Raw genomic sequence first — 25,982 nt, 5'->3', positions numbered from 1 at the left:
ACCAATTTCAAGCATGCACTGCATAGAAGGGGTTGTGTCTGGCTGCGATGTACATGTGCAGAGAAATGGCTGCAAAGGATGCTGTAGCTGATCGCTATAGTCAATTGAGCAACTATTTAACACCTTTAAAGCAATTCCTCTCAAGATGCAGAGCTTTGAGAAACCAAAAGCAGAATGTCCGAGTCAAATATGACAGGTGATGCCTGCCATTTGCCTTGAACCCAGATGGTGTACACAGGACATTGTTTCCCTTAGTCAATCATTCTGAAGCCAGATCATTTGACAAGATTTTATTCAAAGACTAAAAAGAATCTTGTGCCGTTGGGATTCAGCTGTCCAATCTGAAACAGAACCAGATTAGTTAAATCATTCCGATTAAGACATAATTTGCAGGTACCACTCACAACATACCCTCTGCACATCATGTTCAGCTCTAGCGGGCACTTGGGAAGAACTTTTTCTGCTGCCCAGAACCATGGCTGTCAGTAATATGCTCCTTCAAGTAGTGGACGTCCTGAAAGTAGTCTTTGCCCTTCTCATGCTGCTGGCTGAAGGTGCTGTAGGTTCCAGAGGGGTACAAGCCATACAAAAGCCTGTAGTCAAAGTCAGGAGATCCACCCACACCAAAGCGTGGCACCAGTACGGTTGCGGATCCCGGTCCAGACCCTTGGCGGTCATCCGGGTAGCTGAATTCCTCCGTCTGCTGCTGGTAATTCCCGAGTTCAGCTTCCTTGGTGACACTGGAGGTCTCCCCTGACTGGAGGACAGGGCCAGGTGGTGACAGAGGGGCTGCAGGGAGAACGTCAGTGAGGCTGAGGGCTTGGGCTGATGCATCCTCAAAGACTGAGGGAGCAATAGCCCACTGGGTTTCTGTGCGGAGACATTTCACAATTAGTCCTTTTCACAGCAGAAGTTCTGATAGCACAGAGTCTTAACATCACAGTTTCTTAGGATGTAAAGTTAAAAGCCCCACGCCCCTCTACAGAGACTTTGAGCTTTTAATGAAAAGTACAGGTGCAATGCTTGGGTTCCCTTTGGTGCCCCAGTAAGGCTGCTTAAAGTGAAGGGCCTTTCCTCCAAGCAGAAGGGAGCCCTTATCACGCCTGTGCATCTTTTTGTTTTAATACACTTCTTAATTTTTTTTTAATTCAAACTAAACACGGCAGGTTTCTGCTTCAGAAGAGTTCGGCAAGATTTGCTAGTGACTACATGAAAACACAGACACCTTTAGGCTTCCAAACATTTTGGGCCATCTACACTCCAAGCAGAAGATTTACCTTGTGGTCCAGATTGGGCAGCTCCAGGTTGCAGAGCGCCAGATTCAGATCCTACATTAACAGGCACATAAGTGACAGTAGAGTATCCTGTTGCAGGCAGGCCAGAGCTCAAGCTGCTCAATGCTGGACCCATCTGAACAGCCTGTGGGACACCAGAAGCTTGCACAGCCATTTGCACAGGCACAACGGAGCCAGAGCTGCTGAATCTTGGGTCTCCCTGAAGAGCACCTTGGACAAGGCCAGGAGCTTGGACAAAACCGGGAGCTTGGACAACCATTTGCACAGGCACAACGGAGCCAGAGCTGCTGAATCTTGGGTCTCCCTGAAGAGCACCTTGGACAAGGCCAGGAGCTTGGGCAACCAGTTGCGTTGGCACAAGTGAGCCATAGCCACTGAATCTTGGGTCTGCCTGAAGAACAGGTTGACTTAGGCCAGAGGATAGCACAGGTGTTGCTATATAAACGTCACTGGAAGCAGTGTTGGGCACGGTCACCGGGCGGCCAGCGGCTGCTCCCTGGTAAGAGCCAAAATGACCTGCAGCTCTTGTGCCGCTGCTGCTCTGGCCTGCTGATTTTGAACCTGGGTGCATGAGAACAAGTTTAGCAGAAGCTAATTCAAGCAAGCATGTAATGTTTTACCACAACAGATGATAGCACACCTTTAGTGGGAAAACCCCATGTAGCAGCAGTCAACAAGGCAAAGAGGGAAACCCTGAAATTATGTACAGCAAAGAGTAAGAATGCAATATTAACTAATGTTTCCAATCAATCAAACAAAAACTGTAAAAGGCAGCTTGTGCTTATACCTCAGGAAGAACCCAGCAGCTGTCATGGTGAAAACAAGCTATGAGAGGAAACAGCAAGGGTGAAGGTTTATAAATAATGCCACAGACCAGCCCAGACCAATCAAAGCTTAACGTGCTAACAACAGACAGCTGCTTGTGAGGGACTATCAGGACAGGTGGACGCTGGAGGCTCATCTGGTTGGTCTGGTATCAGCCTCATTGTCTCCTCTGGCCTCCACCCTCCTGTCTGTGCTAAAGGCACTTAGTCACTGCCAAATATTTTACTGTCGTAATATAGCTCTACCCAAATTGTCGTAATTCTCAGATTTTCTATTTCAGTTAAACGTAGAAGCTGGAAATAACATCCTAGTTGTTGAGTTTTCACACCGACCCACTGACACATTTAACAAGTTAACTGAGGCCTGTAGAGTCTGAGATGTAGCTCTTATTGGTCCTTTAAAGGAGACATGTTTTGCCCTTTTTGGTACAATTTCCTGACGTCTTACTGAAATGTATGAGACAGGTCAGGAGCTCCTGGTCTTATTGGCCAAGTTTTTCCCCCAAAAGTGTATTTTATTTCCTAAACATGATGCTTTTCTAACTTTAACCCAGTACTTTTAATGTTTACACCTTTCGACCAAGTAGTTTTGGAAAAAAAGGTGAAAAACGAATGAAGGAAACAACAGTCTCACAGCAGTTCAAAGACTGGTGTCAAACACAAGTCCCGTGTTTAGGAGATGGTTGACTATCCTCTGCATCCTTTTTAATCTCCTGACTTGGTCAGTGTTACTTGTTGATAATCCAGCGGTGCAGGATGATGTTTCCTGTTAGTTTTGGCAGAACTGGTGCTCAGCTGCTGGCACAGAGGAATAACTGGCCCAGCAAAGAGCCTCCAACAAATAACCAACCGGATGATCCAGAACTTCCTGCAGCTAAACAAAGAGAAAACAGAGGTCATTGTCAGCTGTTAAAAATCTGAGCTCAGCTTCAGGCTGTGATGTTAAAAACCACAAACCAAGCAGGAATCTTGGTGTTATTATGGACTCAGAGCTGAACTTCAGCAGCCAGATCAGGTCAGTTAGGAAGTCAGCCGACTATCACCTGGAGAATATTTCCAGGATTAAAGGACTTCCTTCCCTGGTTACCTGTCAGATTTTATTACTCATTTTAAAAGCTTTGAATAGTTGGACGGTTGCCTCTGTCTATGATCTGTGAACTCCTTACTCCCCTGATTGCTGCTCACACGGCCCACTGTTTAATATAACTGAGCTGTTCATTAGATGGAAATGAATCCCTGCATACTCCTAAAAATCACTTTATTTTGAGGCTTTTTCGTCAAATTAAAACCCCACTTTCATAATTACTCGGGACTCTTTTTAAAATGCAAAAAAAACAGAAAGATATGATCTTAGAACTATTAAAAAGTTCTATCTAATTAGAAATAGTGCAAGTTCGGTGCCATCTGTTGGTTTCCTTAGCGAGGAAATAGTTTTTGAATTGCTCTGTATGAATGAATTGGATTCATTCTGAATTAAATTAATTGAATTATAATTACAATGAATTGAACTCTAATTGGCCTGAATTGGACTTTATTACTGAAGTGCCCTGAGATGACATTTGTTGTAATTGTAATAGTTTATTTTGGCAACATTTTAAACAAACTGACATTATTCTGTCTTGGGAAACACTGCTGGTGGAAAACATGATACTGGCTGCTGAAAAACTGGCAGAAGTGGACCTTCCAACGTGACAGTGACAGGAAGTAATCAGCTGAAGTCGTCCAGAGATTAACAGAGAACACAAATCAACATTCTGGAATCCGGACTTCACTTCCATCCAGAATCTGTGGTTGGAACCACAGACCAGAAGAGACAGAACAGAAGCCTTCACAAAGCTGTGATGTCATCACTGTAGTGACATCACAATCGATGTCATCTCTGATCTTGTTTGACATCACAAAGTTTATACAGGCCAGACATTTTTACTGCTTTTTCACAGTTGGTCAGGAGTTTATCTGAAGAAACACGTCCAGTTTTTGAAGCATATTTGAAAGTCACAGCAAACGGTTTTCACATCGCCTAAAAAACACTTAATTACTATCTTAAATAATCATTTTAACAAGCGCTTAGAAACAAAGCTTACTTACTATCTTAAAAAAATGTGATTTGAAGTACTCATAAACAACAAGCAAAATGAGTCAAAACAAGAAATCATCTCCTCCACTTCAGTGGTGTGACATGGCAGACGACGATTTGCCCGAGGGTTTCTACACGTGTCCCATTACTTTTGGCAGTAAGGAAAGTTATGAGGAACCCAGCAACTGTTGGAAAAAGAACAATCCCAGGTCTGTGCTGCAGCTGGGACTCCTCACTCAGAGGATGTCCAGCTCCTGCAGGATCATCTCCAGGCCTCCGTAGTTCCTCCAGTCAAGTGGAAGTTCCCAGTTTCACAAACCGAGGGGATTCCCTCTAACGCCTCTGCTGCCGACCGAGATTATGGATCAGAGAAATGACAGAACTCTTACCGACAGAAGAATGACGAGACCAGCTATTTATAGCATGGGATGGATATTCTGAGGACAAAGCTGCTGAAGAAACATTTCTTTCTGACAGGAGAAAAAGACAGAAGAGTGGCAGCAGAGAGCGGCTGCTCCATGACTGAGGAAAAACTAAAGAAGGTGGAAAACTGTTTGACGTGTGAGCGTCATCTCCGTCAAAAGTGTGAGCAGGAGCTCAAGCAGTGCAACCGAGTCACTGCAGGATTGTGTGAAACTCTGAAAGCAGCAGCAGCAGAAACTGAATATCAGTCAGTTCTGAAAGAGGCAGAGAGCTGGAAAGAGCAACTGAAAGACAAGACTGCCGCCGATATTAATCTGGCCTCCAAACTAACAGCACAGGAGGAGGCAACAAAGACACAAGAAAAGAAGGTGGCAGATCTCATGAAGGCTTTATTTCCGTCATCATCGAGCCAGAAGAGAACAAAGTGCTGTCAGTGTTCAGCTCTCAGACAGTTCACCTTCAGCTCCACTGACACACTGATGCTGGGAATTCATTTTATCAGTGCTGCAGTCTGTCCTTCACTCACATGGTGGGAACCTGAGATTTCCTCTGACTCCCAAACACAACTACATTGCTGTCAGTGTGCTGCTTATTGGGCTGTGAATGTTGTCAGAGCAGCTTTTCAGCAACAAGCTGCAGATGTGGCTGTTGTGCTGCTTCTGATTCACAGTCAGTGTGGACAATATGGAAAGTAGAGCTCAGGAGGAGCAGCTGAAGCTTCTGCTTCTTCCATCATTACTTAGAGAGATGACACTGGAATGACACTGAGATGCTTTGGTATTCAGAGCTTTTATTGATTCTAAACAGGCAGGAGTGGAAAATAAGTTGCAAAAAATAATTTAATGTCATCACTCATCTCTTAAGGCCCTAAGAAAAATATTTTCACATTCAAAATAAATATATATTCAATATTTGGGATTTTATGAGTTGTATCTCCCAGGTTACTTTTCCCTATTAAGGTATAAATGGAGCCAAAATGAAGATAAATGATCCATTGTTATATTTCTTGGTCATTTACATTACACAGAGCACATTTAAGTTGATTTTATTATTTGTTATTAGATTACTAATCCAGTTTAGTAATCTCGGAAACGGAACATCTCAAGATTAATATATTGAACTTTTTGTGCACTGAAGATTACATAAAAACAAAACAACACAGCAATTTCATTGACTCAGAGTCAGAAGAACTTGCAGGGATCTCCTCTATCACTCTCATTCCTGTGCTTCTCTTTCTTTCTCATAAAAGGAGCCAGCCGAGATGCCCTGCTTGAAAATAAATAGATTTTTTAAAGTAACATATAGTTACACTGTTGTAATGGGCACAGCTGTGTATGATAATATCTGGTACTGCAGTAATTCTTAACATGCCTTCCAGTTTGAAACAAAATTTTGAATAATGCACATTGACCAAATTTCTACCCCTAATCTGGCAACGTATCTCAGGGGATACATACATTTCAAAAGCTGCTAAGTAACACCACAAACACAGTGGAAACATTTTTTATTCATCAGAATGTTTAGACAAATGTCCTAATTATTATTAGGAATTTAAATTGTTGTTTGATTGAAAATAAGTATGACTAATATATGATTACTTACCCCCAAGGAAGCAGGTTCTCCACCACTGGCGGCAATTTTGTTTTCTGATCAGGCTGACAAAACGATGAAAGATAGCCTGAACCAAATCATGTGATCTAGATGCTAATACCAGACAAGACTTTTGATAAATGCCAACTTGATTAGCGAAAACCTCCCAGCACACCTTACAGGATGTTAAAGAGTGTGTATCTCCTGGTGCACGTTGCCTGTTTAAGGGTTTTTAAGGGTGGCAGCTTCATGACACTTTCTCCAGTCTGACCCTCACTTGGAACACAATCAGACATACTGGGACATGTGGGGAAGGATCACAGTGTTCATACTGTACATATCTGAGAACATCCACAGGAAGACACTTTATCATTTACATGTTGATTAAAATTAAATACATTATTACTGACCTGGACAATGATGCATTCAGGTTCAGTTCCTGTTGTCCCATTTTTAATCACATATATATAAAGGATCCCTGCTTCTGTTTTCATTTACATCTCATACAGCATTCATACAACCCATGTTTGCCACCATTGCCTGGGCTCTATGAACATGTGTTGCATATTATTTACAGTTCAGATCAGAAACCTGAAACAGAGAGCAAAACAGCACACGTGATGCCTGCTGACTGAGAACAGAGCACCACTGCTTCTGACATCACAAGAAGTGATGTCATCACTGATTATGACTTCACAGTTTTGCATGACATCACAGTGGAAACATGACATCAGAGGACATGACATCACTGTAGTTTCTAAAAGCCTGAAAGACAAAGCGCCTGAAAAACAACACGTACTTAAAAAATCATTTAGACAAACGCTAAAAAACAACAAGCAAAACGAGTCAAAGCAGAATATCCTCTCCTGCACTTCTGTGGGGTGACATAGTAGATGAAGAGATTCTGAAAATGAGTCTGAGGGTTTCTACATATTTCCCTTTGAAAGTGGCAAAGAGGAAAGTTGTGAGGAACCCGCCAACAGGCCAGAAGCTGTAACAGCGAGCTCAGAACACCATCAATCCCAGGTCTCTGCTGCTTTCAACACACCCAACACAGAAAATCTGCTGTTGTTAGAGGAGCAGTCAGAGGTCTCTGCTGCTGCTGGGACTCCTCACTCAGAGGATGTCCAGCTCCTGCAGAATCATCCCCAGGCCTCTGCAGCTCCACACGGCAAGAGGAAGTTTACAGATTCAGGAAGCCGTCCCACTCCCTCTGTGGGCAGCACTCAGAGGGAGTTTACAGATTCAGGAAGCTGTCCCGCTCCCTCTGTGGGCAGCACTCAGAGGGAGTTTACAGATTCAGGAAGCCGTCCCGCTCCCTCTGTGGGCAGCACTCAGAGGGAGTTTACAGATTCAGGAAGCCGTCCCGCTCCCTCTGTGGGCAGCACTCAGAGGGAGTTTACAGATTCAGAAAGCATCCCGCTCCCTCTGTGGGCAGCACTCAGAGGGAGTTTACAGATTCAGGAAGCCGTCCCGCTCCCTCTGTGGGCAGCACACAGAGGGAGTTTACAGATTCAGGAAGCCGTCCCGCTCCCTCTGCGGGCAGCGCTCAGAGGGAGTTTACAGATTCAGGAAGCCGTCCCACTCCCTCTGTGGGCAGCACTCAGAGGGAGTTTACAGATTCAGGAAGCCGTCCCGCTCCCTCTGTGGGCAGCGCTCAGAGGGAGTTTACAGATTCAGGAAGCCGTCCCGCTCCCTCTGTGGGCAGCACTCAGAGGGAGTTTACAGATTCAGGAAGCTGTCCCGCTCCCTCTGTGGGCAGCGCTCAGAGGGAGTTTACAGATTCAGGAAGCCGTCCCGCTCCCTCTGTGGGCAGCACTCAGAGGGAGTTTACAGATTCAGGAAGCTGTCCCACTCCCTCTGTGGGCAGCACTCAGAGGGAGTTTTGTTGTCGGCTCAGAGAGCTGGACTGGACAGAAACAGTCTAAATACAGATCAGGTTTCTACACACACTTCTGCAGCTGTCACTGAGCACTGATGTTGAAGATGATCGTCCTGTGGTGACCAGTTGTGGGTCAGACTAAATACAGAGCACCTTGAACTAATACACATCATCCCTTTCTTCAGTAAAGCATAAAGAATGTGCTTTTATAAAGTCCTCTAAAAGTGGTCTAAAGATTTAAAACACACCTCATTCCTTTAGGTTTTTCCAGGAAAATGGGAAAAAAGATGGAGCAATTTATTGTAACACATGCAAGCATGAATGGAAATACAGCAGAGAAGACAATATATTTGTATAATTCCAACAAGACTGAATGTGGACGTTTGGTCTGAGCTCCTTTATTCTCCAACACAGCCTGAACCCTCTGAGACGAGCTTTCTGTCCTTTCTTTAAGGAGTCTTCAGGAACAGTTCTCCAGGCTTCTTGAAGGACATCCCAAAGCTCTTCTTTGAACCTGGGTTCCAGAACCCCTCCACCAACACTGCCTTACTGTATTCAGAAAATGAGCCGGTACTGGAAGTATAAGAACATTTATTCAAATGTGCACGAACCTCAACAGGTTTAACAGAGCTACAGGCTTTCTAAGCAAATAAAAACACCTGAGTTCAGCCATTTAGCTTTTCAATTCCTCCTTCTGTGGCTCATCAAACAACAGTTTCAACAGATCAACAGATACAAAATAATGAACAATATTTCAGTCCAGGAACTGAACATGTTTTAATCCCACTGTGGCACAGTCAATAAATACTTCTACAAGAGGGAATATTACTAAATAAAAAGTCAAAATCTTAAGTTAAGAGTTCCTTATATGGTCTGAGACGTTATTCCCCTGATTGAGTAGCCTTTTAAACTAGCCTACCCACATTTTACCCATTATTAATGCCTAAGGTAGTTTAGTAAATGGGCTATAATAGGCAGAATAGGATATTGTCTCGAGTTTTTCATGTGCTATGGAACCAGACACTGTTTATTTGGTGTAAGAAATTAGAGTGGCCTATTGAGAATGAGGAGTTGTCGTCATAGTACAGAGCCCCGCCCCTATCCGCCATGTTGGCAGAATGCTAGCGAGAAAACGCCGTTCTCTCCGTTCGTTTACATTGTACGCGTGTGTTTTTAAATCAGTAAGTGTAAACAGTACGGAATTGCAAGAACATGCCTGGAAATCAATGCTGTGTGAAGAACTGTTCCAGTACCTCACACAATACGTTTGGGAAACATAGGAACAACGAAATACGTTATTTTAGGTTTCCTAAATGGATGCAGCATCAGGGAGAGCAGGTGTCTGACCTGCTGCAGGGAGCTCGTAAGGATCAATATTTTGGATGCTGGACAGTTTCTCCAAATACCGCTGCTTTGCGCTTGTAATAAGCTTGTCCCTGTAAGGTCCCTTTTCTTTCGCCTTATCTCTCTGCATTGCTTTGCTTTCTTTCTTTCTTTTGTATTAGTCTCTGCCCTGCCAAAATGACAAATACGGGAAGATATCCGTTAAGTTAATGGCGTTGCCCCTGGCAACCAATAGATTCTTCTGCCAACATGGCCGACCGGCCGACCGGAGTCACGTGACTCCTCATTCTCAATAGGTAGGGGTGGGCGTCGACACAACAGAAAACAAATCTCTCACCTCCCTCCACTTCATGCTCAGTTCTCCTTGTTGCTTCTGATTCTGTAAGAATTTCCTCATGTCCATGACCACGATGACGGCAACCCATCAGTGTGTAGTGGTTCATATAGCCTACTACGCTTCAATTGGCAAAATATGTGGGCTACTATCCGCTGATAAATATGACGAGCGTCACACACGGTCCATTCGCTGAACAGGCGACGCACCCAATGCCTGCGAATACAACCTCCTCACTTCACTCTTTGGTAGGCCTATGCAGCATTGGCTAAAGTAGGTTACGTGGTTGAAATAGGGAAAATCGTGCCTATGTTATTCTTCCTTGGCACATATCAGTCTTAGCGTAGTCTAAAGGATGTATTTGGGAATTTTTACAGGGGCACAACGCATGTTTACAGAGGAACGTGCACCGGTAAAAAGTGTCTGGTGACGTGCCTCCATTAGATTACCAAAATTATGACTATGCTACATACACCTTACTTCAAAAGTACACTCCTTCGGGTAAGTAAAATTCTTGTGCCTTGTTCAAACCTCTGTGCCAGTGAGGATGCTCGGAAGATCCTAGAATCATGAACAGTGCTTCAGGAGTGCTGGACTTCCAAAACAGTCTGTACTTGGAGGAAATTCATCTCATGGTTTTAACTATTCTTGAGTTACAGAAGATTGAACTCGGACTTAATCCAATGTTTTCACATATAGAGATTATTTGAATAACATCAAGCCCTGATTTATGCAGAGATCACATGAATTTCGGAAATAAATCACAAAAACCACTTCCTGAGGTGGTTCCAGTTCCTGCTCTTTATTCTTTCATCATTTTTATGAACCATGTGGCGCTGTGGCTTAGTTGGTCAAAGTGCCTGTCTAGTGAACAGGAGATCCTGGGTTCAAATCCCAGCAGTGCCTGTGGTCCATCAGAGCTAGCTATGACTTAGCATATAAAACAGCTTATTATCAGCTTTCTACTAAATCCTTTTCACTGGTCCACTTAATGAAAGTGCGTATAAATAGCACACAGCTTTTAAAGTCTCATTTATGCCTATTTTATGCTTTCAGAGTGTAATTTTCCTCCGTTCACACAACACGTCAAGTGGTTAGGGCAGGGGTATCCAACCTTTTTCCCTCTGAGAGCTGCTTTAACAAAATAAAAACGGCCGAGAGCTACTCGTGTTTTGTAACATTTATTATCATCGCTCATTTTGAACAAACAAACTCAATAAGCCTTCCTTTCACTTATCCTTGTTATATATGTCCATGTCACTGTATCACACTTCACAAAACTATTTACATGCACCAAGACATCTGAAAATGAAATGTTCTTATGGATCACTTACAATTTCTACAAACCAAGAATCAAAAACTTGACCCAACATAACCTTTTAAATCATCAATATATCAGTAAACGGCAAAATCTACATAAAGAACCGCATAAAGAACAAAAATTGCATTCACAATAAAAACCATTTAGTTCAGTTCAATATTGAGCAGTGAAGGTGTGTGTGTGTGTGTGTGTGTGTGTGTGTGTGTGTGTGTGTGTGTGTGCATATTAGTACACATGCTAATTATGATAAATCTATTCTGCCATTAACCAACAGCAAACAGCAGCGAGTGCTGCTCAGGGGCCCACACAGCAACGAGCTGCAGCGTGGGTCTGACCCAGAGCAGCACTTCAGCAGCCGGTCCGGTACAGAGTACCATGGGGCAGCAGAGTCCAGCTGTGGGACAGGTTCTGGGAGCAGGAGGACCGAAGCAGCGGCCATCATTAAATTTGGCAATGGTATTTGGACACTTACACACTCATAACTGACCATGGATGTGTGACTCACTGGATTATAGTTACACAATATAGTCCTCTAATGACACAGTCCTTTGTTTTTATTTCCTTCCAGTTCAGCAAGCAGAGATTTGGTGGTGCTCATGTTGCTGCTGCAAAGCCAGATCTGAGCAGAGCCCAAAAAGTAACCCAGATAAGTAGAGATCAAAGAGCAACCTGTTTTATTAATGCAGCTGTGTTCTAATGCAAGTTACTTATGACTGAATGCTTTACAGAGCCAAGTCACAGACTCTGCTGAAGCAGGCTCCAGTTCAGCAGCCAGCATTGCTGTCTCAGTGAGTAATTACACCGGTTTGAATACAGTCTATTACAGTGTTTCTATACCAGATTGATGAGAATTGGAAAACAAAATTAAAATATAAAAGTACATAAGCTAAATAATTATGTAGATGTGTAGAATCATAAATGAATGTTTTAATGTGTGTGTTCCTTGCATTGCTGTTACAGGGTCCAGTCCCTCAGACAGCTGCTCAGGTGGCTGTACCGATTCCTGCAGCAGTGTGTGCTTCTGTGTCAGTAAGTCATTTAAGATTTTTATAAAGCATAGAGCATCTGCAGTGATTTTTACAAGTATCAAGTATGTTCATGTGTTGTTTACTCATTGCTAAGACTGCAGACCCCAGGACTGACACACCTGAAGCTTCAGTGACTCCCCAGCTGCCCCGCCGGTGGTCAGAGGGCTTGCCAACTGCAGATCACAAATGGATGGCAAAGAGCGTCCTGAAGGTGGGACCCCAGGGGAAACTGGAGCTTCAGCAAAACCTGAAGCTCTGGTATTATCCTCCAAAGCCAAGCCAGCTGTACCACCAGGCTCCTACACCGGACGGCTTCTTTGTGCATCCACTGCTGGCCTGGATGCTGTATAAGTTGTGGAAGGTGAAGGTGGTCTGTCCCAACCCTGCCTGTGGCCAGCACCAACTCACAGAAACAGGGTTGCATAAGAGGGCACGACAGGTCCTGGACGTGGACAGGATTTACAACATCATGATACATCACATACCACAGATCCTCTCAGCTGGAATTGATCAATCGTGCAATCTGGTGTCATTTCACAAGTGACTAGCCTACTCAACTCATCTTCTTTCCAGAACACAACCATGACAGCACACACCTGAAGGTTCCGCCGAGATTTGAACTCGGATCACTGGATTCAGAGTCCAGAGTGCTGACCTTTACACCATGGAACCCCTTCCACAGTCAATTCACTCTCTCAGTCATTCAAATTCTTGACAATGAAATGGTTTTAGCAACGTGTTTTTTTGTCAATTTTTCAGTGATATTCTTACAACTTGTATTCTCAGAATTGGCACGACAGTCAAGCAACACATTCTGTATCTTCTTCAATGGTCAAAGGTTAGAATCCGCCTGTCAAGCGGAGGAACAGGGTTCGATTCCTTGACCGAAGGCTGCCATTTTCCCTCAGCAGCTAGGGATTTGCCAAAGTCCGTTTCACACCATAGCATCAGAAAATCTTTTGAAAACCTGCAAAAATTGACTTTACATGTCAAGAATAGCAGAGGAAGCTCCCCTCCTATCCATAATTATGAATATGTTGATGTTGCTATCATTAACGTGCAGTCATACATCTTCACACAAGGATGAAATAAATAAAGGAGGAGCAAGTAATGTTTCCGCCCAGTTTTGAAATGAGGACCTCTCGCGTGTGAGGCGAACGTGATAACCACTACACTACGGAAACTGGCGCCATACCTGTTCACGAGTGTTCCGGAAGCCAAAGAATGAGGTAAGTTTTCCCAAATTTTGTTGCTAGCGGAAAGAGATTGTGGAGTCGCAACAAATTGAGTCAGAAGTGGGATTGTAACACACTCCTGTGGGAGAGCATGGATAAATAGAAGAATCGTAAATGAATATGCAAGAGGAAACCAAAAAAGATTCAACTAGCAACACAGAGGTGTGACGTCACATACCACAAATCCTCTCAGCTGGAATTGATCAATCGTGCAATCTGGTGTCATTTCACAACTGACTAGCCTACTCAACTCATCTTCTTTCCAGAACACAACCATGACAGCACACACCTGAAGGTTCCGCCGAGATTTGAACTCGGATCACTGGATTCAGAGTCCAGAGTGCTGACCTTTACACCATGGAACCCCTTCCACAGTCAATTTACTCTCTCAGTCATTCAAATGCTTGACCATGAAATGGTTTTAGCAACGTGTTTTTTTGTCAATTTTTCAGTGATACTCTTACAACTTGTATTCTCAGAATTGGCACGACAGTCAAGCAACACATTCTGTATCTTCTTCAATGGTCAAAGGTTAGAATCCGCCTGTCAAGCGGAGGAACAGGGTTCGATTCCTTGACCGAAGGCTGCCATTTTCGCTCAGCAGCTAGGGATTCGCCAAAGTCCGTTTCAAACAACAGCATCGGAAAATCTTTTGAAAACCTGCAAAAATTGACTTTACATGTCAAGAATAGCAGATGAGGCTCCCCTCCTATCCATAATTATGAATATGTTGATGTTGCTATCATTAACGTGCAGTCATACATCTTCACACAAGGATGAAATAAATAAAAGAGGAGCAAGTAATGTTTCAGCCCAGTTTCGAACTGAGGACCTTTCGCGTGTTAGGCGAATGTGATAACCGCTACACTACGGAAACTGGCTCCACATCTGTTCAAGAGTGTTCCTGAAGCCAAAGAATGAGGTTAGTTTTCCCAAATTTTGTTGCCAGCAGGAAGAGTTTGTGGAGTCGCAACAAATTGAGTCAGAAGTGGGATTGTAACACACTCCTCTGGGAGAGCATGGATAAATAGAAGAATCGTAAATGAATATGCAAGAGGAAACCAAAAAAGATTCAACTATCAACACAGAGGTGTGACATCACATACCACAGATCCTCTCAGCTGGAATTGATCAATCGTGCAATCTGGTGTCATTTCACAACTGACTAGCCTACTCAACTCATCTTCTTTCCAGAACACAACCATGACAGCACACACCTGAAGATTCCACCGAGATTTGAACTCGGATCACAGGATTCAGAGTCCAGAGTGCTGACCTTTACACCATGGAACCCCTTCCACAGTCAATTTACGCTCTCAGTCATTCAAATGCTTGACCATGAAATGGTTTTAGCAACGTGTTTTTTTGTCAATTTTTCAGTGATACTCTTACAACTTGTATTCTCAGAATTGGCACGACAGTCAAGCAACACATTCTGTATCTTCTTCAATGGTCAAAGGTTAGAATCAGCCTGTCAAGCGGAGGAACAGGGTTCGATTCCTTGACCGAAGGCTGCCATTTTCGCTTAGCAGCTAGGGATTCGCCAAAGTCCGTTTCACACCATAGCGTCAGAAAATCTTTTTAAAACCTGCAAAAATTGACTTTACATGTCAAGAATAGCAGATGAGGCTCCCCTCCTATCCATAATTATGAATATGTTGATGTTGCTATCATTAACGTGCAGTCATACATCTTCAAACAAGAATGAAATAAATAAAGGAGGAGCAAGTAATGTTTCCGCCCAGTTTCTAACTGGGGACCTTTCGCGTGTGAGGCGAACTTGATAACCACTACACTACGGAAACTGGCACCATACCTGTTCACGAGTGTTCCAGAAGCCAAAGAATGAGGTAAGTTTTCCCAAATTTTGTTGCTCGCGGAAAGAGATTGTGGAGTCGCAACAAATTGAGTCAGAAGTGGGATTGTAACACACTCCTCTGGGAGAGCATGGATAAATAGAAGAATCGTAAATGAATATGCAAGAGGAAACCAAAAAAGTTTCAACTATCAACACAGAGGTGTGACGTCACATACCACAAATCCTCTCAGCTGGAATTAATCAATTGTGCAATCTGGTGTCATTTCACAACTGACTAGCCTACTCAACTCATCTTCTTTCCAGAACACAACCATGACAGCACACACCTGAAGGTTCCACCGAGATTTGAACTCGGATCACTGGATTCAGAGTCCAGAGTGCTGACCTTTACACCATGGAACCCCTTCCAGTCAATTCACGCTCTCAGTCATTCAAATGCTTGACCATGAAATGGTTTTAGCAACGTGTTTTTTTGTCAATTTTTCAGTGATACTCTTACAACTTGTATTCTCAGAATTGGCACGACAGTCAAGCAACACATTCTGTATCTTCTTCAATGGTCAAAGGTTAGAATCCGCCTGTCAAGCGGAGGAACAGGGTTCGATTCCTTGACCGAAGGCTGCCATTTTCGCTTAGCAGCTAGGGATTCGCGAAAGTCCGTTTCACACCATAGCATCAGAAAATCTTTTGAAAACTTGCAAAAATTGACTTTACATGTCAAGAATAGCAGATGAGGCTCCCCTCCTATCCATAATTATGAATATGTTGATGTTGCTATCATTAACGTGCAGTCATACATCTTCAAACAAGAATGAAATAAATAAAGGAGGAGCAAGTAATGTTTCCGCCCAGTTTCTAACTGGGGACCTTTCGCGTGTGAGGCGAACTTGATAACCACTACACTACGGAAACTGGCACCATACCTGTTCACGAGTGTTCCAGAAGCCAAAGAATGAGGTAAGTTTTCCCAAATTTTGTTGCTCGCGGAAAGAGATTGTGGAGTCGCAACAAATTGAGTCAGAAGTGGGATTGTAACACACTCCTCTGGGAGAGCATGGATAAATAGAAGAATCGTAAATGAATATGCAAGAGGAAACCAAAAAAGTTTCAACTATCAACACAGAGGTGTGACGTCACATACCACAAATCCTCTCAGCTGGAATTAATCAATTGTGCAATCTGGTGTCATTTCACAACTGACTAGCCTACTCAACTCATCTTCTTTCCAGAACACAACCATGACAGCACACACCTGAAGGTTCCACCGAGATTTGAACTCGGATCACTGGATTCAGAGTCCAGAGTGCTGACCTTTACACCATGGAACCCCTTCCAGTCAATTCACGCTCTCAGTCATTCAAATGCTTGACCATGAAATGGTTTTAGCAACGTGTTTTTTTGTCAATTTTTCAGTGATACTCTTACAACTTGTATTCTCAGAATTGGCACGACAGTCAAGCAACACATTCTGTATCTTCTTCAATGGTCAAAGGTTAGAATCCGCCTGTCAAGCGGAGGAACAGGGTTCGATTCCTTGACCGAAGGCTGCCATTTTCGCTTAGCAGCTAGGGATTCGCGAAAGTCCGTTTCACACCATAGCATCAGAAAATCTTTTGAAAACTTGCAAAAATTGACTTTACATGTCAAGAATAGCAGATGAGGCTCCCCTCCTATCCATAATTATGAATATGTTGATGTTGCTATCATTAACGTGCAGTCATACATCTTCACACAAGGATGAAATAAATAAAGGAGGAGCAAGTAATGTTTCCGCCCAGTTTCGAACTGAGGACCTTTCGCGTGTGAGGCGAACTTGATAACCACTACACTACGGAAACTGGCGCCATATCTGTTCACGAGTGTTCCAGAAGCCAAAGAATGAGGTAAGTTTTCCCAAATTTTGTTGCCAGCGGAAAGAGATTGTGGAGTCGCAACAAATTGAGTCAGAAGTGGGATTGTAACACACTCCTCTGGGAGAGCATGGATAAATAGAAGAATCGTAAATGAATATGCAAGAAGAAACCAAAAAAGATTCAACTAGCAACACAGAGGTGTGATGTCACATACCATAGATCCTCTCAGCTGGAATTGTGCACTCTGGTGTCATTTCACAACTGACTAGCCTACTCAACTCATCTTCTTTCCAGAACACAACCATGACAGCACACACCTGAAGGTTCCACTGAGATTTGAATTCGGATCACTGGATTCAGAGTCCAGAGTGCTGACCTTTACACCATGGAACCCCTTCCACAGTCAATTTACGCTCTCAGTCATTCAAATGCTTGACCATGAAATGGTTTTAGCAACGTGTTTTTTTGTCAATTTTTCAGTGATACTCTTACAACTTGTATTCTCAGAATTGGCACGACAGTCAAGCAACACATTCTGTATCTTCTTCAATGGTCAAAGGTTAGAATCAGCCTGTCAAGCGGAGGAACAGGGTTCGATTCCTTGACCGAAGGCTGCCATTTTCGCTTAGCAGCTAGGGATTCGCCAAAGTCCGTTTCACACCATAGCATCAGAATATCTTTTGAAAACTTGCAAAAATTGACTTTACATGTCAAGAAGAGCAGATGAGGCTCCCCTCCTATCCATAATTATGAATATGTTGATGTTGCTATCATTAACATGCAGTCATACATCTTCACACAAGGATGAAATAAATAATGGAGGAGCAAGTAATGTTTCCGCCCAGTTTTGAACTGAGGACCTTTCGTGTGTTAGGCAAACGTGATAACCACTACACTATGGAAACTGGCTCCATGTCTGTTCAAGAGTGTTCCTGAAGCCAAAGAATGAGGTAAGTTTTCCCAAATTTTGTTGCTCGCGGAAAGAGATTGTGGAGTCGCAACAAATTGAGTCAGAAGTGGGATTGTAACACACTCCTCTGGGAGAGCATGGATAAATAAAAGAATCGTAAATGAATATGCAAGAAGAAACTAAAAAAGATTCAACTATCAACACAGAGGTGTGACATCACATACCACAGATCCTCTCAGCTGGAGTTGATCAATCATGCAATCTGGTGTCATTTCACAACCGACTAGCCTACTCAACTCATCTTCTTTCCAGAACACAACCATGACAGCACACACCTGAAGTTTCCACTGAGATTTGAACTCGGATCACTGGATTCAGAGTCCAGAATGCTGACCTTTACACCATGGAACCCCTTCCACAGTCAATTTACGCTCTCAGTCATGCAAATGCTTGACCATGAAATGGTTTTAGCAACGTGTTTTTTTGTCAATTTTTCAGTGATACTCTTACAACTTGTATTCTCAGAATTGGCACGACAGTCAAGCAACACATTCTGTATCTTCTTCAATGGTCAAAGGTTAGAATCCGCCTGTCAAGCGGAGGAACAGGGTTCGATTCCTTGATCGAAGGCTGCCATTTTCGCTTAGCAGCTAGGGATTCGCCAAAGTCCGTTTCACACCATAGCATCAGAAAATCTTTTGAAAACTTGCAAAAATTGACTTTACATGTCAAGAATAGCAGATGAAGCTCCCCTCCTATCCATAATTATGAATATGTTGATGTTGCTATCATTAACGTGCAGTCATACATCTTCAAACAAGGACGAAATAAATAAAGGAGGAGCAAGTAATGTTTCCGCCCAGTTTCAAACTGAGGACCTCTCGCGTGTTAGGCGAACGTGATAACCACTACACTACGGAAACTGGCGCCATGCCTGTTCACGAGTGTTCCGGAAGCCAAACAATGAGGTAAGTTTTCCCAAATTTTGTTGCTCGCAGGAAGAGTTTGTGGAGTCGCAACAAATTGAGTCAGAAGTGGGATTGTAACACACTCCTGTGGGAGAGTATGGATAAATAGAAGAATCGTAAATGAATATGCAAGAAGAAACCAAAAAAGATTCAACTATCAACACAGAGGTGTGACGTCACATACCACAGATCCTCTCAGCTGGAATTGTGCACTCTGGTGTCATTTCACAACTGACTAGCCTACTCAACTCATCTTCTTTCCAGAACGCAACCATGACAGCACACACCTGAAGGTTCCACCGAGATTTTAACTCGGATCACTGGATTCAGAGTCCAGAGTGCTGACCTTTACACCATGGAACCCCTTCCACAGTCAATTTACGCTCTCAGTCATGCAAATGCTTGACCATGAAATGGTTTTAGCAACGTGTTTTTTTTGTCAAATTTTTCAGTGATACTCTTACAGCTTGTATTCTCAGAATTGGCCCGACAGTCAACCAACACATTCTGTATCTTCTTCAATGGTCAAAGGTTAGAATCCGCCTGTCAAGCGGAGGAACAGGGTTCGATTCCTTGACCGAAGGCTGCCATTTTCGCTTAGCAGCTAGGGATTCGCCAAAGTCCGTTTCACACCATAGCATCAGAAAATCTTTTGAAAACTTGCAAAAATTGACTTTACATGTCAAAAATAGCAGATGAAGCTCCCCTCCTATCCATAATTATGAATATGTTGATGTTGCTATCATTAACGTGCAGTCATACATCTTCACACAAGGATGAAATGAATAATGGAGGAGCAAGTAATGTTTCCGCCCAATTTCGAACTGAGGACCTTTCGCGTGTGAGGCGAACATGATAACCACTACACTACGGAAACTGGCTCCTTACCTTTTCACGAGTGTTCCAGAAGCCAAAGAATGAGGTAAGTTTTCCCAAATTTTGTTGCCAGCGGAAAGAGATTGTGGAGTCGCAACAAATTGAGTCAGAAGTGGGCTTCTAGGAATACCCCCCTGGTAAGAAGCACAAGTTCCTTGGACCTTTTGATTAAACAAAACAAATGCCAGATCACATGTTGATCACTTGAACTCCTGCATTGATTGATCTCTGAAGACACAGCTCCTTCCTCTGACCCATTTTGAAAGATTGACCATTTCTAACAAACAAACAAAAAAGCTTTTTCTTTATCGCCATAACTTAGGTCTGTCTCAGGAGTTGAAGTCCTTCATGAAAATGATGATTTGTAACTGTTGAATGTCAAAGGTGAACATAAGTGTATGTCGTTGTCGTGGCCGAGAGGTTCGGTCCTGGGTCCTCTTCTTTTCTCCCTCTACACATCATCCCTTGGTTCTGTCATCCACTCCCATAACTTTTTTTACCACTGCTATGCAGATGACACCCAGCTGATTCTGTCTTTTCCCCCTTCTGACACCCAAGTGGAAGCACGCATTGCTGCGTGCCTGGCAGACATCTCAGGGTGGATGTCGATGCACCACCTCAAGCTCAACCTGGATAAGACTGAGCTGGTGTTTCTCCCGGGGAAGGGCTGCCCATTCAGACCTGGCCATCACCATGGATGACTCTGTGGTGACATCAACCCGGACCGCGAGGAATCTTGGTGTGACCCTGGACAACGAACTGTCGTTCTCGCCAAACATCGCATCAGTGACCTGTACCTGCCGATTCCTCCTCTACAACATCCGGAGGATTCGCCCCTTCCTCACCGACAAGGCAGCACAGGTGCTCATCCAGGCTCTTGTCATCTCCCGCCTGGACTACTGCAACTCCCTCCTTGCTGGCGCCCCAGCTTCTGCCATCAGACCTCTGGAGCTGGTTCAGAAAGCTGCTGCTCGTCTTGTGTTCAACCTCCCCAAGTTCTCCCACACCACTCCCCTTCTCCGCTCTCTACACTGGCTCCCTGTAGCTGCTCGCATCCAGTTTAAGACTCTGGTGCTAGCCTACAGGGCAGTGGAAGGAACAGCTCCTTCATACCTCCAGGCTATGGTCCAGCCCTACACATCCGCCCGACCACTTCGCTCTGCGGCCACCAGGCGCCTGGCTGCCCCGTCACTCAGGGGTCCCTGCGCACGATCGACACGGTCACGGATTTTCTCTGTTCTGGCACCCCGATGGTGGAACGATCTCCCGACTGATATCAGGACAGCTGAGTCGCTGCCCATCTTTCGCCGCAGGCTGAAAACCCACCTCTTAGGTTCAAATCCTGCCGACAACGATAACTTTACTGACTCAGGGTTGCGAAAAGTTAACCTGGAAAGAAGCACAAGTTCCTTGGACCATTTGATGAAATAAAACAATGGCCAGACGTGTCGTTGATCACATGAACTTCTGCACAGATTGATCTCTGAAGACACAACTCCTTCCTCTGACCCATTTCGAAGAGTGACCATTTCTAACAAACAAAAAATAAGCTTTTTCTTGATCGCCATAACTAGGTCTGTCTTAGGAGTTGAAGTCCATCATGAAGATGATGAGTTGTAACCATTGAATGTTAAGGGTGAACACACATGTGTATGTGGTTGTCGTGGCCGAGAGGTTAAGGCGATGGATTTGAAATCCATTGGGGTCTCCCCGCGCAGGTTCGAGTCCTGCTGACAACGATAACTTTACTGACTCAGGGTTGCGAAAAGTTAACCTGGAAAGAAGCACAAGTTCCTTGGACCATTTGATGAAATAAAACAATGGCCAGACGTGTCGTTGATCACATGAACTTCTGCACAGATTGATCTCTGAAGACACAGCTCCTTCCTCTGACCCATTTTGAAAGATTGACCATTTCTAACAAACTAACAAAAAAGCTTTTTCTTTATCGCCATAACTTAGGTCTGTCTCAGGAGTTGAAGTCCTTCATGAAAATGATGATTTGTAACCGTTGCATGTCAAAGTTGAACAAGTGTGTATGTCGTTGTCGTGGCCGTACCCGCCAGTTTCTGGACTGTCTCTGAGGTCCGAACATATCCTAACATTTTCCGAACATATTGCTACATTTCCTAACAGGTCCTAACCAAGGTCCTAACATAAACACATCAAAGAGTTTCAAACGAGGTCCGAACACAATTCCGAACAACTCCTAACAAATCCTAACAAAGTCACGTGATGTAGAAGGCGGGGTTATCTTTTTAGAATATCGGCCATGTTTTTTCATCCGCACCACTTAACACCAGAGCAATAAGTGCAAGTAAAGGTTGGGAAACTTTGTTAATACTCATAAAAGCAACGCCATGTCAAAGCCGAATGTTAAACCGTGTGACAAAACAATATGAGGTGTAATCTTACCATCCCGTTAGCGCGTAATTCAACTTGTATTTCAACTTTCTTGTTACGTAGCCGTTTTGCTAACGGAGTTTCTGCCTGTAATAACGTCGCTGTACACATAGCGCTGTGTGGCGATGGTAATGGTGATATGACATAATCAGAAGACCAATAGTAACTTATTTGTTTGTTAATTTGCTCTATAAACGCTGCCGATTTCTAGGGGAAAGCCTTAAGATGTGAAAGAATGGTGCCAAGTTTCATTGTCCGTCAGTGGAATAGTAATTTATCGGCAATCTATGGTGGTTTCTCTTCTCCGTTAATGGAGCCTGGTTATGTGTTTGAGCAGCGCAGACAGATGTGTCCAGATGTTTTGAACATGCTTAATAATTATTATTACTTCATTATATAGCACATTTTAAAACATACATTTACAAAGTGCTTCACATCAATAATAAAACAGTAATCCAAAACATGCCTTTATACATACATACATACATGTATAATTTCCTCCACTCTGTCTGTACACATAGCCTAGCTTTACATTAACCTGTTTTATTAATGTTTGCAGATGACTAAGCGAGGGAAACCTGATGCTATACTGGAGGGACATCTGTGTGAAATATGCCCAGGGCCAGTACCACTTCTCTACTGGCAAACGTCCAGGGGCCAAGAAGTGGAAAAATACCCTTATAGTAAAGAACTATACAAACAGACAAAAATAAGCACATGTAATACACAAAGACAAAACAAGTAGACGTGGACTCACATAAAGCGATCTGGTTCCATCTGTACCCCCTCAATGAAGGGTGGTAACTTGTGGTGAGTGATGTTGTGGATATCCTTAGGATCTGGGTGCTTGCCAATGATATCAGCAAACTCATTCCCAATTATGTCAGCTCGTTTAAACCCCCCTCCCCCCAACCCCGCTAGGCTTGATAGGTTAACTTAGTTTTCCCATACACTACATATTTATTTATGTCTGGGCCTAAGAGACAATAAATCAAAAAGCCATCAAGGAAACTTTCCCTCTTACTTTGAAAACAAAGTTAACTGAAAATAGGCCTCAATGCTGGGATGCACGTTAAAATGAAAGTGTCTGTTAGGCGCACCTGTGCTTTCTCAATTTCAGCTTAAAGTAAGGGATCAATAAACTACTTACTTATTATTATCAACAATAATAACATTAATGATAATACCCCTCACAATAAAAATAACATAGTAACATAGTTTAATTGAAAATAAAAAAAAATAGAGCAGTCTAGGATGAATACCCACTTCACATAAGATTTGTTTTCTATATCTCAACTTTGTCAAACAAAAACACAAATCTCAATTTTCACTCATGTTTAAGAAACAAATATGCTAATAGGGAAAAAAAAATAATAAAAATAAAAAAATAATATAATAATAATAATAATAATAAATATATATATATATAAAAAACCAAATGAGCAAAACTAGAAAATCTCTATCCACATGAGGTATTACCATATAAGACAGTCTATTAAAGAAATAAACAAAGGGAATTTGTATTTTTCGCCGAACTATAAAAAAAAAAAAAAAAAAAAAAAAAAAACGTATATATATATATCCATTTTTCCTTTGGTACCAAATTAGTTTTTTTTTTTTTTTTTTTTCCCTCCCTTTCCCTCTTCCCTTTCTCCTTCCCTTTCTTTTTGTTTTTCTTTTCCCCCTTTAAACCAAACAACCTCAAAACATTAGATATGTTTTCTATATCTCAACTTTGTCAAACAAAAACACAAATCTCAGTTTTCTCTCATCTTTAAGTAACAAATATGCTAATAGGAAAAAATAAAAAAAAAATCTCCATTCAAATGAGGTATTACCGTATAAGGCAATCTATTAACTTAAAATAATGAAAGAAACGGGTATAATTTATAATCACCGTATTCAGTAGTCTATCTTCAGTTGAGATTCTTCAGACGAAGCAAATGATAGAATATTTAATCTTGGGAAAGTCTATAATCTGTCAATTTTGATCAACTCTCAATATTTTCCAATGAGTTTCTCCAATAGTTCTTCTGTTTTTTCATCCAGTTTCTCCTTTCTTTTCCGAGCTGTCTCTGTTCGTCCTCCTGTGCGCACCCGTCCTTCCTGCGCTTCTTGCCTTCCTATGAAGCCCTGCGCATAAAGTGCCATAGAGGCTTCTGCTGCCGTGTTGTACACCTGCTCACCTTCACCTAATAGAACCTTCAATTTCGCAGGATACCTGAAGTGCGACTTGATTCCGCTTTCCTTCAACTGCTTTCTTATTTCCGTGAACTGTCTCCTCTTTTCCATTATCGCGCTGGGGTAATCCTGATCAAAGTAAATGTTCTCATCATGAAACTTGATTGGAGTCTTTTTGTCCCAGGCGGCGTGCAGGACCCTCTGCCGTGTCTGCCATGTTAAAAAGCGCACAATTATTGAGCGTGGTCTCACATTTTGCGCTTGTGCGCTTCCCTCAACTGATGTCTGAGGGGCAGATCTGTGCGCCGCTACTATAAGCAATTCTGACTCGGGGATGCCGAGTTTTCCGGATATTAACTCTTCAATAAACTTTACCATGTCCGATCCCTCTGCCCCTTCTTTTACTTGATGAATTCTCACGTTGTTCTGCTTCGACTTATTTTCGAAATAATCGAGTCTCTCAGTCAAGCGGCTTTGTTGAATCAGCAAGTGTGATACTATTTCTTTTAGTATCGGCTCTTTGTCCTCCATGTTACTTATCCTTTGTTGTGCTTCAAGAACTTCTGTTTTTGTGTTCTTTACTTCTTCCTGAATTCCTTTAACTTCTCGTGTCAACTTCCCTATTTCTTCCTTAGTTTCCTCGGCATTCTTGTTAAAGTCAGCACGGAATGCCTTGAGTTCAGTTTTAGGCTGCGGCTACACGGAAACGTTTTTCACTGTAAACGATACTTTTTCTTATCGTTTCACTGTCGCGGCCACACGGAGCCGGCGTTCCCACTACCCCAAAACGATAGTTTTTGAAAACGGGTTCCAGAGTGGGAAAGTTTGAAAACGGCCTCGTTTCGTTTCCATTGTTACAGCTAAAACGTTTTTGCGTCAGTCACACGTTGACGCTGGGAGCCAATTTTAACACTTCTCTATTGTCTCACAGCGTGGCGTGACACAGTGGCGTGTGTACTGCCTCGTTTCATCGTTTTCGTCTGGACAGCAGCGCGTTTCCGTGTGGTCGCAAGAATTTTCGAACCCGTTTTCAAAAAAAACCTCGTTTCGTTTTCGTGTAGCCGTAGCCTTAATGCTCATCATCAGGCTTGGCAAGTCGGTCTCTCCCGCACCTGCCATTTTCTTCTCCTGTTGTTTGGTCTTCTTTTTTTGCTTTTTCGATTTCACAGTAATCTTCTCCTCTGTCGTCTCTCCCGATCGTAAATTCATCCCAAAATTTTCCGTTCTTTAGGTCACATCATCTTTTCATTTTGAATGTAGTGTCTTGTATATTCCTTTCATTTAAAACCTTCCCGGGGTTGGTAAGAGAAGCGTCAAGCCGACAGCATGTCACCGGAACCGGATCTGTTGTCAGTTGTTGTCGTCTTACTTTTCTTTTTTTCTCTTCACTCACCTTTTTCACCCCCTTGTATTACTCTACCTCTTTTTGGTTAGCCCTCTTAGTATCTCATACACTTTGACCCAACATACCAAGGTAAAGGTAGTTGCTCTCACATATGAACATATCAGGACTTTAAAAACACTAAAGATCAACAAACAACACAAAGGAGCAATCTATGTATTTTTAAATGAGTGAAATAAACATAATATCCCTAAATGTGAATGGGTTGAACAATCAA

At 42.9% G+C, this 25,982-nt stretch overlaps 10 non-coding genes across 10 annotated transcripts; 2 read left to right on the top strand and 8 right to left on the bottom strand.

The window, feature by feature from the left end:
- Nucleotides 1-10,601: 10,601 nt before the first annotated feature.
- On the top strand, nucleotides 10,602-10,675 carry trnat-agu (transfer RNA threonine (anticodon AGU)). Its single transcript has one exon. It is a non-coding gene; the product is annotated as a tRNA-Thr (tRNA).
- A 2,554-nt stretch (nucleotides 10,676-13,229) lies between these two features.
- trnav-cac (transfer RNA valine (anticodon CAC)) lies at nucleotides 13,230-13,302 on the bottom strand. Its single transcript has one exon. It is a non-coding gene; the product is annotated as a tRNA-Val (tRNA).
- A 1,783-nt stretch (nucleotides 13,303-15,085) lies between these two features.
- Nucleotides 15,086-15,158, bottom strand: trnav-cac (transfer RNA valine (anticodon CAC)). Its single transcript has one exon. It is a non-coding gene; the product is annotated as a tRNA-Val (tRNA).
- Nucleotides 15,159-15,502: 344 nt separating this feature from the next.
- trnaq-cug (transfer RNA glutamine (anticodon CUG)) lies at nucleotides 15,503-15,574 on the bottom strand. The gene has a single exon. It is a non-coding gene; the product is annotated as a tRNA-Gln (tRNA).
- A 437-nt stretch (nucleotides 15,575-16,011) lies between these two features.
- On the bottom strand, nucleotides 16,012-16,084 carry trnav-cac (transfer RNA valine (anticodon CAC)). The gene has a single exon. It is a non-coding gene; the product is annotated as a tRNA-Val (tRNA).
- A 344-nt stretch (nucleotides 16,085-16,428) lies between these two features.
- trnaq-cug (transfer RNA glutamine (anticodon CUG)) lies at nucleotides 16,429-16,500 on the bottom strand. The gene has a single exon. It is a non-coding gene; the product is annotated as a tRNA-Gln (tRNA).
- Nucleotides 16,501-16,937: 437 nt separating this feature from the next.
- On the bottom strand, nucleotides 16,938-17,010 carry trnav-cac (transfer RNA valine (anticodon CAC)). The gene has a single exon. It is a non-coding gene; the product is annotated as a tRNA-Val (tRNA).
- A 1,775-nt stretch (nucleotides 17,011-18,785) lies between these two features.
- Nucleotides 18,786-18,858, bottom strand: trnav-aac (transfer RNA valine (anticodon AAC)). The gene has a single exon. It is a non-coding gene; the product is annotated as a tRNA-Val (tRNA).
- Nucleotides 18,859-19,707: 849 nt separating this feature from the next.
- On the bottom strand, nucleotides 19,708-19,780 carry trnav-cac (transfer RNA valine (anticodon CAC)). Its single transcript has one exon. It is a non-coding gene; the product is annotated as a tRNA-Val (tRNA).
- A 1,656-nt stretch (nucleotides 19,781-21,436) lies between these two features.
- On the top strand, nucleotides 21,437-21,518 carry trnas-uga (transfer RNA serine (anticodon UGA)). The gene has a single exon. It is a non-coding gene; the product is annotated as a tRNA-Ser (tRNA).
- The last annotated feature ends 4,464 nt before the right edge of the window (nucleotides 21,519-25,982 follow it).

Source organism: Odontesthes bonariensis, chromosome 11, assembly GCF_027942865.1.
Source record: "Odontesthes bonariensis isolate fOdoBon6 chromosome 11, fOdoBon6.hap1, whole genome shotgun sequence".
In the NCBI taxonomy this organism is placed as follows: Eukaryota; Metazoa; Chordata; class Actinopteri; order Atheriniformes; family Atherinopsidae; genus Odontesthes; species Odontesthes bonariensis.
The sequence above is the reverse complement of the archived record's forward strand: the minus strand, read 5'-3'. Positions and strand labels throughout refer to the sequence as shown.